Source organism: Odocoileus virginianus, chromosome 30 (genome assembly GCF_023699985.2).
Source record: "Odocoileus virginianus isolate 20LAN1187 ecotype Illinois chromosome 30, Ovbor_1.2, whole genome shotgun sequence".
NCBI lineage: Eukaryota > Metazoa > Chordata > Mammalia > Artiodactyla > Cervidae > Odocoileus > Odocoileus virginianus.
Genome location: NC_069703.1, coordinates 34,412,695 through 34,427,683, shown reverse-complemented (window position 1 = coordinate 34,427,683; position 14,989 = coordinate 34,412,695). Strand labels below are relative to the sequence as shown.

Genomic DNA, 14,989 nt, shown 5'->3' with positions numbered 1-14,989 from the left:
AGGTTCTTTACCACTGAGCCATCAGGGAAGCCCATTTGCCATTACTTGATACAATCCTTATGGCTCCTTGATACCCTAATGATAGACTTCTAGAGGTTAAAGGCAGTCAACATGTTCTTCTGAAGCAGCCAACTTTGTTAAAGCAGGTGACTAACCAACAATTTCAGGCATGTGGTTCAGTTGCTAAACCCCACAAACATGGGCTAATTTCAAGGAGGCCTAGTCTCAATTATAACATACTAGTTAGGAAAGGCAGCAGAAGAGCCAGGTGGCATCCTCGAGGGCCTGCATTTAAATAGAAGTGCTAATCGCAAGCTCGTCTTATCAGTTGTTTGTTAGTAGTAAGTTCTTAAGAGCCTAAGCCCTTTCTTTTCAATTCCGGTCTGTATTTTTGACTCTTTGTTGGGCACGGCTTCTTTAGTGAAGTGAAGAAAAACCCTGTATCTCAGAGGTGGGATTACTAGATACCAGTCCTGTTTCCTAAAAGGTTTCCTAAAAGGGTCACACGGCTCTCAGTCTGTTTGCTCATCTGTCATATGGAGGATAAGAGAGTATCTTCTTCTCATCTTAAGAGTTTCAGGAGTAATAAGTTATCCTGGGAGGAGCACAAAAGGAAAGACATTATTCTAGCAGAGATAATTCAAGCAGACATTATCCTCCGTCAGAGATAAGTGTTGAAATCTCTGTTATTAACACAATTTAAGAATTAATCACAGCACTTGAGAACGGAGCACTTGCACTGGATTCTCTCCCTGCAGCAGGTGGGCTAGGTGGAGCGGAGAGGCAGTAGAAGGCAGGGCTTACGGAAACTGACGAGTCTCGCAGCTGAACTCCAACATGATGACCTAAGCGTAGGATGCTGGCCACTGGTGGCACGAGGTTGGCTGTCACCAAGTTGCTCTCTTCAGCTCCAGACCGCCGTTTGATTGATCCCACCCTATCCTGCGAGTAGCCTGTTTCCCAGGTTGGATTTTTGTTGAAGAGACTGCATAGGGCAGAGAAAGGTTAAAATCCCTCCTGACTTTTTTCACGAATAATCCTGAGAATGCCACCTCAGCAGTTATAGGGGAAAACATGACTATCTCCTGGATTCTCAGTACACACAGTGGAGCATTACATTTGATTCTTAGGACTTTGAATAGTATGGTTGTCTCAGGTTTACATTTTTTTCCCTGCCTTCTCATTTTCCACCTTTATACTTATTTTTTGCTTATGTTTGAAAGGCCACAAGAGGTTAATTAGTAGTTGGGGGTAAACCTGGTCCAAAAGAATTGCAGGTAATGGTTTCTCTGTGATCCCTAGTCGTTCTGGTTCTCTCTGATACCTGTTTTTCTGATAACAGAAAGTAATCACCACATACACTTATATGAAAGGCCCGAAGGTGATTTTTCTAGAGACTGGATGACCCAGTTATTTCAGTTTGAATAATTTCTGTTGATCTACAAGTTTCATTGACTCTTTCTGTGTAATCTCCATTCTCTTCTTAAACCCACTCATTCAGAGAACTTTAAAATTTTAGATCCTGCATTTCTGTTCTGAAATTTCAACACCCCGCCACCCCCAATTTCTCTGCTTTTAATAGCTGGTAACAATAGCTGCTTTAATATCCTTGTCGGATAATTCCAACATCTGGGTCATCTTAGTGTTGCCCTCTGTTGATATTTTTTTTTTCTCTTGCAAATGGGTTTACTTCTTTTAGTTCTTCATGTAATTTAGGATTGTGTCCTTGACACAATGTTATGGTATAGAGACTGGTTTCCGTTGATGCGTTTATTTTAGCAGGCAGTTAACTTGGTCAGACTTAAATTGCACATTCTTTCTCACGTGTGGTGGGTGGCAGTTCCAATCTCAGTCCTGTTCTTTTGTCCTTAGCTGAGGTCCTTGGATTCTGCCCCGTGAAGCTGTGGTTCAGGGGTCAGCTGGAGACTGGGCAGAGCATCAAGCAGAACCTGGGCTCTCATCTCTGGCTGTCTCTCATTGTCTGTGGCTGCCCTGGTCTCTCTGTCCTCCGGTTCCAGTGGACAGAAAGCCTTGGGTTTGATTTTTAATTGGAACTTCAGCTGGACAACCCTGAAGTCAAAGCTCCAAAAATGGGGAATTCATGCCCTGCCAGTCCTTTCTTCCAGTTTTCAACTCTCTAAATTCTGCTGCTAGCCATTATGCACTTCAGATAGTCGTTTCCTTTTATATTTTGTTCAGAGCGTTTGGTTGTTTGCCTATGACAGGAATGTACTAGGAGCAGAACCCCTCACTAGCATTTTTATCCATTATCAGAGTGTTTTGGGAACAAAGGTAATACACGTTTAAGAGAGTTTTGTTGTTGTTGTTACGTGAATTAACTCTTGTATTATAGGTTAGCAACATTTCAAATGGTGGTGTTTCTACTACTGGTCCTTCAGTCTCTTCAGTCTTCTGAAGGTTGACTTTACTGTGACAGCAGAAATAGTGTTGTAGGTCCAACCACCACAGCTACCAGCTACATTTTCATGCAGAAAGCATAGTCCAAGCTGCCCATAAGCCGTCTCTTTGTCTTGGTTTTGCCACAGCAGGAGCAAGTGTACTTGGTGTGCTGGCTGATTTCAACTTTCTTCACCGCTTTCCTGATGGAGTTATTAGTACTATAATGGGTCTTGTATTTACCCAAGATTCCGACCTTGGTGCCTTTAGTCATATCACTGCAACCTCGGTCTGAGCCCAAAGAGTAAGAGAACTTTTACGTTCAGCAATCAAATGAGGGTGGACTGATGCATTTCCTTTCTGTGGCTTGTTAATTATCTCAGGTGGACTCAATGTGTTCACTTCAGCCAGCTTTGCTACCTTGGGCCAGTTTCTTCTCCTTTGCTGGGTTCCTTTTCTTCTCTGGAAGATGAGGCAGCTGGACTCCCTGTGATCTGTATGAGTCCTTTTATCTCTTTTCCTAGACAGATAGCACATACAGGCAGAACCACCACCATTACCACCAACAGTAACAGCACAGCACCAGAAGAGATGCCTCAGGGAAGTGACGTGGCGAGACCTGTCAGGGTGGAAAGGCTCTGAAGAGGCAGCGCTGAAGAGTTTGAGGATGTTTACAGTTATCCTTTGTTTCTGGGGACAGAGGACCAGTACTCCGAGGATGCGAGAAGTAAGTGACATTCAGGAGCAAAGGAGAGAAATCATTTGCCCTTAGCGTGGGCTTCCCTGGCGGCTCAGATGGTACAGCGTCTGTCTGCAGTGCGGGAGACCTGGGTTCCATCCCTGGGCTGGGAAGATCCCCTGGAGAAGGAAATGGCAGTCCACTCCAGTACTCTTGCCTCGAAAATCGCATGGACAGAGGAGCCTGGTAGGCTACAGTCCATGGGGTCGCAAAGAGTCGGACATGACTGAGCGACTTCACTAGAAATAAGGAGAGACTTTATGTCAGTGGAAAACAAATGAGGATCATCTGGAGTTCCTGTTTGTTTGATTTTTGGCAGGGTATTCTATCCTGTTTTGAAGAGACAGGCTCCTGGGCTTTATTAATAGGCCAGCAGATTTGGCTGGAGGTGGGGGCAGCAGCTTTCAGTAGAGGCGCTGCTGTCACTGTTAGGGCTGCAGAGACCTTGGTGGTGACAGACCAGAGTTATGTGGCCATTTCTTGGAGTTTAGAATTTTTATGTAGGAAAGGTTCTAGGCTATGCAAAGGAAGAGATGTGTGTGTGTGTGTGTAAAAGGTGGGTGGAGGGGGGCAGGACAGAAGGTCTGTGGGCCAGTCCTGCTGTTTGAAAAGCAACCACATTTAATCTGCTTAGACTGATTCTTTTTTTGAAGCATGTCCACCCAGGCCATCCCTCAGGTGCTGCCCTTAGTACAGGTTCTTTTATAGCTGTGTTCATTGCTTATCAATAATTCTCTCTTAGGTCTTATTGGCTTGAGGCTTCAAACCCTCATCTTTTTAAAGGCCATTTGGGAAAAGCTATCATTTTATTACTTCTCCATCTTTATTCTAGCCTTTCTCCCTGGGAGGATGGAAGTACAGGCAGATTCTGTATATGTGACTGTGTTATGGGGTTGGTATGTGAAGGTGTGGAAATTGGATTAAAGGGGACCAAGCAACCTTGCAGGGAGGTCGCAAGGGAGGGACGGGCAGCTGTGATGAAAGGGGGTGCCGTGGGTGCAGGACCAGGCACGGAAACCTCTAAGCTTGCCACTAGCTTAGAATCCATCTTTCCATTCTTCCTTAAGACCGGGATAGACAGATGTTAAACCCAGATCTTCCACCTTCATTTACTCTTCTCCAGTGTTGGGGTAAGATTCAGTGGATTAGGAGGCTTTTCAACTCTCTTGTAGAAGGTTTTTTACAAAATGGGGTAAAGTTTGCAGACAGAGAGGCTCTATTTTTTAAATTTTGTTTTATTTTCTATTTGGCTGCTCTGAGTCTTTGCTGCTGCACGGACTTTCTCTAGCTGTGAGTAGGGGCTGCTCTCCGGTTTTGGTGCACAGCCTTCTCATTGCAGTGGCTTCTCTTTGTGGAGCATGGGCTCCAGGACACATGGGTTTAGTAGTACAGTGGGCAGGCTCAGCAGTTGCTGCGTATGGGCTTACTGGCCCCAAGCATATGGCATCTTCCCAGACCAGGGATCAAACCCATGTCCCCCACATTGGCAGGCAGATTCTTAACCACTGGACCACCAGGAAAGTTCAGGAGGCTCTGTCTTTGTTCTAATTGATATTGGCTGGTTCAGGGCTGTTTTGAGAACCAAGTCTAGAAGGTACCCTAGTGAGAGTTAGCATATGGTGACATGACTTCTGTAGTTGGACAGTCTTGGATTTAAAGTCTCTGTCACTCACAGCTAAGATGTTGGACAAGTCACTTGTCTTGTTGAAATTTAGATTCTTTGTCTATAAGGGGGTAACATTGTGTTATTATCTGGTATAAAACATAAAACATATTGTCCAGGGTGTGGTGGATACTCCACAGATGTTTGGGTTTTTTCCCTTGCCCATATTCCAGAACATCTTATTTTTAGTGGAATCCCAGCTTCAGCCCTAAGCAATTGTGTGACTCACCCTTTCCAAGCTTCAGTTTCCTTCCTTAAAATGAGGGCATTTAACTAGATTTCTGAGATCCCTTCTGGAGGCAAACTGTCATATGAATGTATAGACCATTGGGGAATGTATAGGTCTCTTAATTTCAGGAATGACAGCGTAGTCTTGGGACCATGCCATCTGATAGGAAAGGGGAAGTTTCCAGAGCCAGATGCCCCCTCTTCCCTGAGAAGAGAGACAGGCTCAGCCCAGTCTTGCACGATTCACATTTTACCTATCTCTACCCTTCTATTTATATTCTCTCCAGGTCAGGAGGCAGCTGCCATTGCAAGATAGTGAGTGACTGTTTCCATGACAGCAAGCATCAGGGGAGCAGCCAGAAGCATTGGCGGGAAACTTCAGTTACCTCAATGGTAAGTGTGATACACATGTGCACAGCCACAGTGCGGGGAGGGAGTGGTTTCTGAAGTCTCTACGATTTTTCCACCATTGCAAGAGAGGGAGGTATTTACCAATGATCTGTTCTGAACCAAGTACTGTGCTAAGCACCTCACATGTTTTCTCATTCAGTCTACCAGCCAGTCTTCAGAAATAGGCCTAGCTACCATTTACTGAACACTTACTGTATGCCAGGCATTATCTCCCTTAATATTTACACCAACCCTGTTAGGTAAGTGTTGTTATTTTCACCACAAAGAAATGAGCTTTGAGGGGTTAAATAACTTCTCCAAGTTCATACAAGTAGCAGATGGCAGAACTAGATTTTAAACCTGGTTATTTTCATTTCACTGAGATGTTTCTCTTTTGAGCAGGTCACTTTTTGGTTGTGGGTGACTGACAGTTACTTTTCCTAGCCCTTTCTGGATTCTATATGCCAGTGTTTTATTGGTGGTGTTGAATAAGGAAAGGGAGGGTACTAACGAAACAGAAGACCCTTGAGCAGAGTGGCCAGAGGACCTCGTGGTCTTGGTCCTTAGTTGGTGGCTGTAGACTAGTTAGAGTAGGGCTCTCGGGAAGGTGGGGCAATGGGGCAACCAGAGAGTGAGTCTGGGAAATGGGTTCTATGCATAGGAGTGACTGGATATAGGAAAGGAATCTTAGTGAGATTTCTCAATCTCATGGGAGCTCCTGGAAGCAGGCACAGTTAGGGACAGGACAGGCTCTTCTTGAGAGAGTGGGGAATTTCAAGGCAAATCTTGACCTGTTAATTGGTTCAGGATTCTTGTTCTATTCCTTTCCCTGGAGCATTTTTCCTACCTCAGGGAACTGGGTAGGTAATGAAATTCATTTTTGGTTGGGTGTAATGGCAGTCAGTATTCATTTGTTCATTGATCTTTCTGAGGGTACTTTAGTCTCTTTTTATTGGAGCACCCCCCTTTTTTTAAGTATACTTGGTGAATTTGGGAGGGGGGAGTAATCATTTTCATCAACAAAATTTATTACACGTACCTCTCGTACATATTTTGCCATATACCGCGCTTATGTGCTGAGGGCACCACCTACCACATGCTTAGCATGGTTCTTAGAGCTAAGTATTCAGCATTGAACAAAACAGAAAAAAAATCTTGTTCTCAGGGAATATAATCTAATGGGTCGAAACATTAAAAAAGTGAGTAGTTAGATATAGTAAATAAGTAACACCTATATGTGATAGGTGCGCAGAAGAACAAAAGCAGGGTAAAGTGGTAATTGGAACTGATGAGGAGCTGAGAAACTGTTACTTTATGTCAGGTCATCTGGAAAGGTCTCTGATGAGGTGATACTTTAAGCCAAGACCTGAAAGAAGTGAGAAACACACCCAAGGAGTCATCTGAGAGAAGAGCATTCCAGGCAGAGGGAACAGCAGATCTAGAAGCCCTGAGACGCAAGCGTGACTGTTGCTGTCCCAGGACCAACAGGGCCGCCCGTGTGCTGGAGAGGAGCAGCTGGGGAAGCGCAGAGGGGACCAGAGCAGAGCAGAGCCGGCTGCAGCTCACTGAGGGCCCAAGAGCTGGGATAGGGCCTCTGGAGCACATTTTATTCTGAGATAGCCACTGAGGAGTGGACCACAGAAGAGAGACATGATTTGACTGGTTTTGTTTTGTTTTTCTTTTTAGTAAATACTTATCTGGCTGTGTTGGGTCTTAGTCGCAGCACTCAAGGTCTTTTTAATTGTGAATGTGGGATCTTCAGTGGCAGCATGGGAGCTCTAGTTCCCTGATCAGGGATCAAACCTGGGCCCTCTGCATTGGGAGCACAGAATCTCAGCCACTGGACAACCATGGAATTCCTGACTTATGTTTTAAAAGGCTTACTCTGTTTGCTGTTGGGGAGTAGACTGTGGAGGATGGGGAAAATGGGCAATGGTGGAAGCAAGGAGACCAGGTAGGAAGCTTTTGCCTCTGTCCGTAGTCGGGACAAGGACGAAGGTGGCAGTGCTGCATAGCCCTAGAAAGGAATGGATTCTGGACATAGAGTTTGAAGGCAGAGTCAAATTCTGATTGTCCCTGTATAGATGTTTGATTTATCTGGAGTTAACCTCTAGGTCACATGGGCTTGAGGGTATCATTGGAAACTTGACAGTGATCCTGGGAGAATTCTAAAGCAGATTAAGCAAAGGATAAGAACACACGGATGACCCTGCAAGTCACTAGCTCATACAAACTGGTCATTTTTTTTTTCCCTTGGGTTTTGCCATGATTTTATGTAAATTGTAAAATCAGTACAAGTTATTGAAATATTAAGGGAGGGGGAAATCACACCATCCAGGGATAATTAACCATATATTTAGCACTTTGATGTATATCAGGGCAGTTCATTTTCATTTTTTGAAAAGGCTCCTAGGCTGGAGTAGGGGTTCAGAAATATACTAAAAAAGTAATATGTCTTAAGTGCTAAAATTAGGTATTTACCATTTTCTCATGTGACCCCAAGACAGAATTTGGGGCCGGCTTGCTTGTAGGTGATGTGCAAGTACTGGTTAATAGATTGATGTTTATCTAGAGGGGTTGTTTTTTTTTTTTTTTTTTTAGAGGGGTTGTTTTTAATGGCATTCTGGAGGGCTTTTCTTGGTTATATTTTATTTAACAATTTGAAAATCAATTTGGATGAATATACAGAAAAGACATACTTGTTAGGTAAACAGTGAATGCTTGTAAATTGGAAGGTGTAGAAAATATTTAGACAGCTGAAACTATTGATCGAAACTAACTTTCAAGTTGAAATGAAAAAAAAAAAAGGTAAACAGTGTAAATGTAAGATGGATCAGGTCAACCAGAAATACTAAATGGAAAACTCCAGAAATAAATGGGTGCTATCCTGATGGCTCAGCAGGTAAGGAATCTGCCTGCAGTGCAGGAGACGCCAGAGAAGCAGGTTTGATCCCTGGGTCAGGAAGATCCTCTGAAGGAGGTAATGGCAACCCATTCCAGTATTCTTGCCTGAAAAATGCCATAAACAGAGAGCCTGGCAGGCTATAGTCCAAAGGGTCACAAAAAGTTGGACACAACTAAGAACGTATACACAGAAATAAAGAATTTATAACTTGGAGTTGCTTGCTGTTCTGAGCTAATGAATGAATTCTCGACCCAGCCTTTATCCAGTTGACTTTTGAACAGTGCAGGTTTGAACTGTGTGGGTCCATTTTTATGTGGATGCTTTTCAGTAGCAAATACTACAGTACAGCATGGTCTGCAGTTGTTTGAATCCATAGACACAGAACCCAGGATGCAGAGGAATTGAAACTATGGAGGGCCAAGTGTAAGTTATACACAGATTTTTGAGTGCTTAGATGGTCGTTGCTCCTAACCCATGTTGTTCCAGGGTCAAGTGTACGGGAAAAAGCATAGTACATACAGAGTTTGGTACTGTGTGTGGTTTCAGGTGTCCACCAGGGGTCTTGAAACATATTACTTGTGCATTAGAGGGGGATTTTGTATCTACAAGTTTTAGGGCTGTGCACTTTTGTTGGAGGAGGGTCTGTCTGAACAGACTTCAGAAAACTTCAGTGAGAGATGATCAACCATCAGAATGGGGCAGGGGAGGCTTGGAAGAAAGAGGAAAAGGGAAAGTGGGGAATTCTAAATGTGCTCCTCAAACATTACCACTTCAGCCTCTGCACTTGCTGTGAAATTTCAAGGGCTTCTGTGTTGCACCAGCCGTACCAGTTTACCTGCTCCGCTGCTCCCTTGTGCCTGTCATGTCAGTACTGCTGAGTTCCTTAACATCCCCCAAATGCAGCATTGTTTTACTTGCCTGCCCTCCCTTCCTCCCTCTCTGTAAATGATTACTTTATACCATTTATGTACTGCTGTTCAAACTCCTGGAAAGACAGTGGTAAAAAGAGGTACTGGGGGGGAAAAAAAAAAAACATGTTCCTGACCTTGTAGATCATACGATCTAGTAAAGAGACAGTAAGTAAATTCACAAAGAATTAAGTGGTTAAATGTGCTGAGAAGAAACAAGTAGAGTATCTTGCCTTAGAGCTGTCTGAAGATGAAATGAGTTGCCTTGGGAGGAAATGAGTATCCTTCCTGTCATTAGAATTGTTTGGATAGGAGCTGAATAACTACTTGCCAGATAATTTCTTCATGGAGTGGGAGGTTGGATCAGATGATCTCTAAATCCTATCCAACCCAGAGAACCTCTATATGCTAGTTGGGCTCCCAACCCCAAGATTTGCATATCTAAAATACATGAATTTATGTTTCTGGGAAAAATCATTTAAGTTCAGTAATTAAATAGAAACACTCAAGAAGTGATGGTGAGATGTGGACAGCTGAAGGTTTTAAGATAGGTAACTGGGAATTGTCAGGAGGAAGCTGCTTTAAAATAGTTCTCATTTTCCTTTAGGTCAGGGACTTGCAAACTGGTCTACAGGCCCACTGCCTATGTTTGAAAATAAAGTTTAGTTGAAACACAGACACGTCGTTTGCTTATGTATTGTGTATGGCTGCTTCACACTGTGATGACAGAGTTGAGTAGTTGGACAGAGAACTTAGGCCTTACAAAGCCTAAAATACTCACTCTCAAGCTCAGTCATATACGTATATGGATACCATCACACTTGAAAGAAAAAATTTGCAGATCCTCTGCTTTAAATGACTCTTGGGAACAGGAAGTGAATCATGGCACTGTGTTGGGGGAAAGGGCAGGCCACGTTTGACTGTGTACTGTTTCAGACCTCTGGCCCACCAGAACAGGAAAAAGAGCCAGCCTCCAGAATGCTAGATAGGGCCACTTGGAACTGGGTTCAAAACCTTCGGCAGAAAGGGGCTCATGAGCGACACTTGGTGGGGCATCTTGCTAGTATGAGTTGGAGCTGAGGGAGACACCGGTGGGGAGGGGGAAGTTGGCATTAAAGAATAGTCTCCCTGTCCCGTTCCTCACTTTCCCATGATTTCTGAGGCTTAATATACATAATTTCCTTCCCAGACCACACCCTTGGGCACAATTAATTAATTGCTTCTTCTAAGCTCCCAGCACATTTATCAGGTGGTGAAATGTGTTAAGTGAAAAAAAAAACAGGAAAAGAGAACAAGGAACAGAAGAGTGGGTGCTATGTTTTGTGAGATGGTCAGGGAGGCCTCTTTATTCTTGTTTTATAGTTAGGTCTAGCTTTCTGACTCCTTAAAGGCAGGGGTTGTTTTAACCATCTCTCTCTGGCACTTGGCTGGATAGTGGGTGCGTCATGGATGTTCCATAGATTTCTACAAAATAAATGAGTTTTAACTGGAGACACATACTTGATGGGGAATGCAGTAGGACTGGAAGGAAAGGCGTCTGTCTCTTCCCTTTGTGGATGTTCCCGGAAGAGCAAAGCATCTCTTTCTCTGGCTGTACATAGGGCCGAAAGGTCAGAGATGAGTGACACTAACCCCATTTTCAGTCCATTTCCTTGTTTTCCCAGGGTGGAGGGCTGATGTTAGTGAGTCGCTCTTTTTAGGAGGATTCTGCCTAGAGAAATTTACCTTAGGTATGCATAGGACTTTTCAAAGAGCTTTTGCTGTGAAGTAGGTGGGGTTAATAAGGCATGGAGAAAGCTCAATGAGTCAGCCAGACAGGTTAGCATTCTTAAGGGAATATGGTCTTTGGAACTTGGGTTCACCATCTAGCTGTCCTGCTTACTAACTGTGTGACCTTGGGCAAGTTTGAGGGTCCCTATTCCAAAAGGTTATTGCGCAAGCTGAGTAGTTAGTGTTAGCTGCTCAGCTGTGTCCAACTCTTTGCAACCCCATAGACTGTAGCGGGCCAGGCTCCTCTGTCCATGGAATTCTTCAGGCAAGAATACTGGAGTGGGCTGCCATTCCCTTCTCCAGGGTATCTTCCAGACCCAGGGATTGACCCAGGGTCTCCAGCATTGCATGAAGATTCTTTACTGTCTGAGCCATAAGTAATAGTAATAGCTACTATTTGTTGTACTTGTGTGGGAGGCATTCTGCTAAGTGCATTCCATGCCAGGGGATTACCATATTGTCTTTGGATGGATGAAGAAACATCAGAGAACTAATTTATTCACGTAGATAGATGAGGGATTCCTAGAGAAAGCCTGTATAGTAACTACTTGATAGAGTGACTGTAGTATAGATGTGCTCAGTTTGGGATTGTCCTATATTTGTTTCCTTCATACTTGTTACTGGTCTGTATGTAATCAGAGCTCCTCACTTTGTAAAAGTGCTGAAGAATTTGTAGGGAAGTGATTTAACCTGGTGCGAAGAGTTCTGGGTAGAGTCAGGAGACTAAAGTCCTTGATTTTGCTAAGTTGCTGGAGAGATCCCGAGTCTCTGTTCTTTCATTCTTAAAATTAGAGGATTAGGCCAAACATGCAGTTTTATTTTAAATAAAAGCAGTAGAACTCTTTCGTTATAGTCATATGGGGGAAGCCCAATATGTTAGGACCTTCCCTGATAGCTCAGTTGGTAAAGAGGAGTCTTACCAACTCCCACCATTGCAGGAGTCCTGCAATGCAGGAGAGCCCAGTTTGATTCGTGGGTCTGGAAGATCTGCTGGAGAAGGGACAGGCTGCCCACTCCAGTATTCTTGGGCTTCCCTTGTGGCTCAGCTTGTAAAGAATCCGCCCACAATGTGGGAGACCTGGGTTCGATCCCAGGGTTGGGAAGATCCCCTGGAGAAGAAAAAGGGTACCCCACTCCAGTATTCTGGCCTGGAGAATTCCATGGACTATATAGTCTATGGGGTCGCAAAGAGTCGGGCACAGCTGAGCGACTTTCACTTTCAATATGTTAAGAAACTAAAATCAGCTTCTTTGGTTGACAGAGAGAGGGACCCTAACAGCCTGCTGAGACCTTTGCCCCTCTCTTTTTCCCGAGGTGGACCCGGGGTGGGAGTTGCTGAGTCCCGTTTGAAAGTCAGTGGACTGAATGATCTTTTAGCCGTATTTTGGCTCTGAAATCACTTGCTAAGGAAAGGAAGAAGATCCAAAAATATTTTTTGCTTCAACACTTTCTCCAGTAGTGAGAGTCTGTGTGAACGCTGTGGTTTTCTGGTATTTATGTCGTATTTCCGTGGCATAGACCTGAAAGCCAGATGGGTCATTGTCCCACAGGGAGAGGCGCTGTGCACGTCTTAGGGCTTGGGAGGAGACCTTTCAGAGGGTCACCACAGGCCCTGGTATCTGTGCTGACTGCACCTGTTCTTGTCAGTTGTTCTCTGCATTGTAATTCATGAGTAACTGGCTCCTTGACATCATTTATTATTATTATTATTTTCTGTTAATGGTTAGTGCCAAAGGATTGATCAGCTATTTGATAATTAGGGGGCACATTCAGCCATTCATTCATCAAATTTTAAGCATTAATTATGTGCTAGGCTTCTTGCTGGGTGCTGAGAATACAGTGATGAATAAGGAACAAGTTGGAGAGATAAGATGAGTAAATAAAACCTGAATGCATTGTGGTAAGTGCTGTGGTGGGATCAATACAGCAGACTAAAGTGCATGAAAGTGGTGCCCGATCTCGTTCAGGGTTTCAGGAGGGACATGCTCCAGGAGGAGGTGCCTATGGTGGGATCTGAAGCAAATGAGAAGGAATGATTACCAACCTAGTGAAGGCCTGGAGGTGAGATGGAGTGCATGGTTTGTGGAACTTGGAGAATACAGAGCCTATGTGGAGTTTGAAGATGAGGCTGAAGAGATAGGCAAGGTGGATTATGAAGGACCTCACATGCTATTTGGAGAAGGAAATGGCAACCCACTTCAGTATTCTTGCCTGGAGAATTCCATGGACAGAGGAGCCTGGCAGGCTGCAGCCCATGGGGTCGCAAAGAGTTGGACGCGACTGAGCAATTTTCACTTCACTCACATGCCATGCTGGGGAGTTTGGGTTTGGGCTTTGCCCTGAGAACCATAAGGCTGTTTAAAGGACTTTGAGTAGTGGTGTGTTGTAACTTTCTGTTTATATTTGCTGTATATTCAGTGTGTGCTGCAGCCCATGGGTTTGCAAAGAGTTGGACACGACTGAGCGACCGAACAACAACCACAGCAGTGTGTGCTCAGTCGCTTAGTTGTGTCTGAGTCTTTGCGGCCCCATGAACTGTAATCCACCAGGTTCCTCTGTCCATGGGATTTTCCAGGCAAGAATACCGGAGCAGGTTGCCATTTCTGTTCCAGGGGATTGTCCCAACTCTGGGATCGAGTGCACAACTCTTTGGTCACCTTCATTGGCAGGCAGATTCTTTACCACAAGTGCCACCTGGGAAGCCTGGTATATTCCGTGGGTTTAGTTTTTTCATCCTTTGATTCATATCAGAACCTTGAACAAAACATGTAGAATCGACACTAAATCCAAATGAATTTTAAAAAGCAGTTATTCAAAAATAAATAAATAAATAAATAAATAAAAAGCAGTTATTCCTGGACTCTACTAATTCAGAATTCTAATTTATAGATGGGACTGTACTTAAGTTTAACATTTCCCTTTTCTGAGAAGGGGATTTGTTTATGAAAAATATAGTGTAAATTAGTGTAAATAAGACATGTTGAAGAGAATGTTTCAGTTTGGGGTAAGCTGAACAGTTCCTCTCATGAAGTTCTTGTCTTTAAAATATACAATTTAATGGCTTATGAGGATAAGCTGTTTTAAAGCATTTTGTTGAAGCTGTTTAAAGCATTTTGTTTGCTGCTCTTCCTGGTGACCCAGGCAGTAAAGCGTCTGTCTGCAATGCGGGAAATCTGGGTTCAATCCCTGGGTCAGGAAGATCCCCTGGAGAAGGAAATGGCAACCTACTCCAGTACTCTGGCCTGGAAAATCCCATGAATGGAGGAACCTGATAGGCTACAGTCTATGGAGTCACAAAGAGTTGGACACAACTGAGCGACTTCTCTTTGTTGAAGCATCATATATCTTTTGTCCTCCAATAACTACTATGCCAATATAGATCCTTTGTATCTATTCACTTAAAAGTGATTTATGGCCCATACTTAGTTCAGTCCCCTGTCCCATCCACCCTGCGTATAAAATTGGTAGTTAAAAAGATTATACAGCAATTATCCTTCAATTAAAAAATAAATTTAAAAAATTGTAATTAATTTTCTTTCTTTCTTTCTTTTTTTTTTTTTAACTGTTGTTCAGTCTCTAAGCTGTGTTACGCTCTTTTTGACTCCGTGGACTTCTGCACCCCAGGCTCCTCTGTTCTCCACTGTCTCTCCAAGCTTGCTCAAATTCATGTCCATTGACTTGGTGATGCTATTCAACTGTCTCATCCTCTGCTGCCCCCTTCTCTTTTTGTTTTCAGTCTTTCCCAGCATGAGGGTCTTTTCTAATGAGTCAGTTCTTTGCATCAGGTGGCCAAAGTATTGGAGCTTCAGCATCAGTCCTTCCCGTGAATATTCAGGATTGATTTCCTTTAGGATTGACTGGTTGGATCTCCTCACAGTCCAAGGGACTCTCAAGAGTCTTCTCCAACACCACAGTTCAAAAGCATCAATTCTTTGGTGTTCAGCCTTCTTTATAGTCCAACTCTCACATCCATACATGACTACTGGAAA

General features: G+C 43.7%; 1 protein-coding gene and 1 pseudogene across 12 annotated transcripts in view; one reads left to right on the top strand and one right to left on the bottom strand.

Annotated features, from left to right (window-relative positions):
• Positions 1-14,989, top strand: part of LUZP1 (leucine zipper protein 1) — a 97,975-nt gene that overhangs the window by 64,428 nt on the left and 18,558 nt on the right. For 5 of the 12 annotated variants that reach the window (XM_070458896.1, XM_070458894.1, XM_020874555.2 and 2 more), the window contains exons 2-3: positions 2,922-3,124; positions 5,315-5,420. The gene's annotated coding sequence lies outside the window, so the exon portion shown is untranslated. The remainder of the gene's footprint in view (positions 1-2,921; positions 3,125-5,314; positions 5,421-14,989) is intronic. The other 7 variants (XM_070458898.1, XM_070458897.1, XM_020874554.2 and 4 more) reach the window with 2 other exon arrangements.
• On the bottom strand, positions 2,385-2,671 carry LOC110125496 (large ribosomal subunit protein eL43-like; annotated as a pseudogene).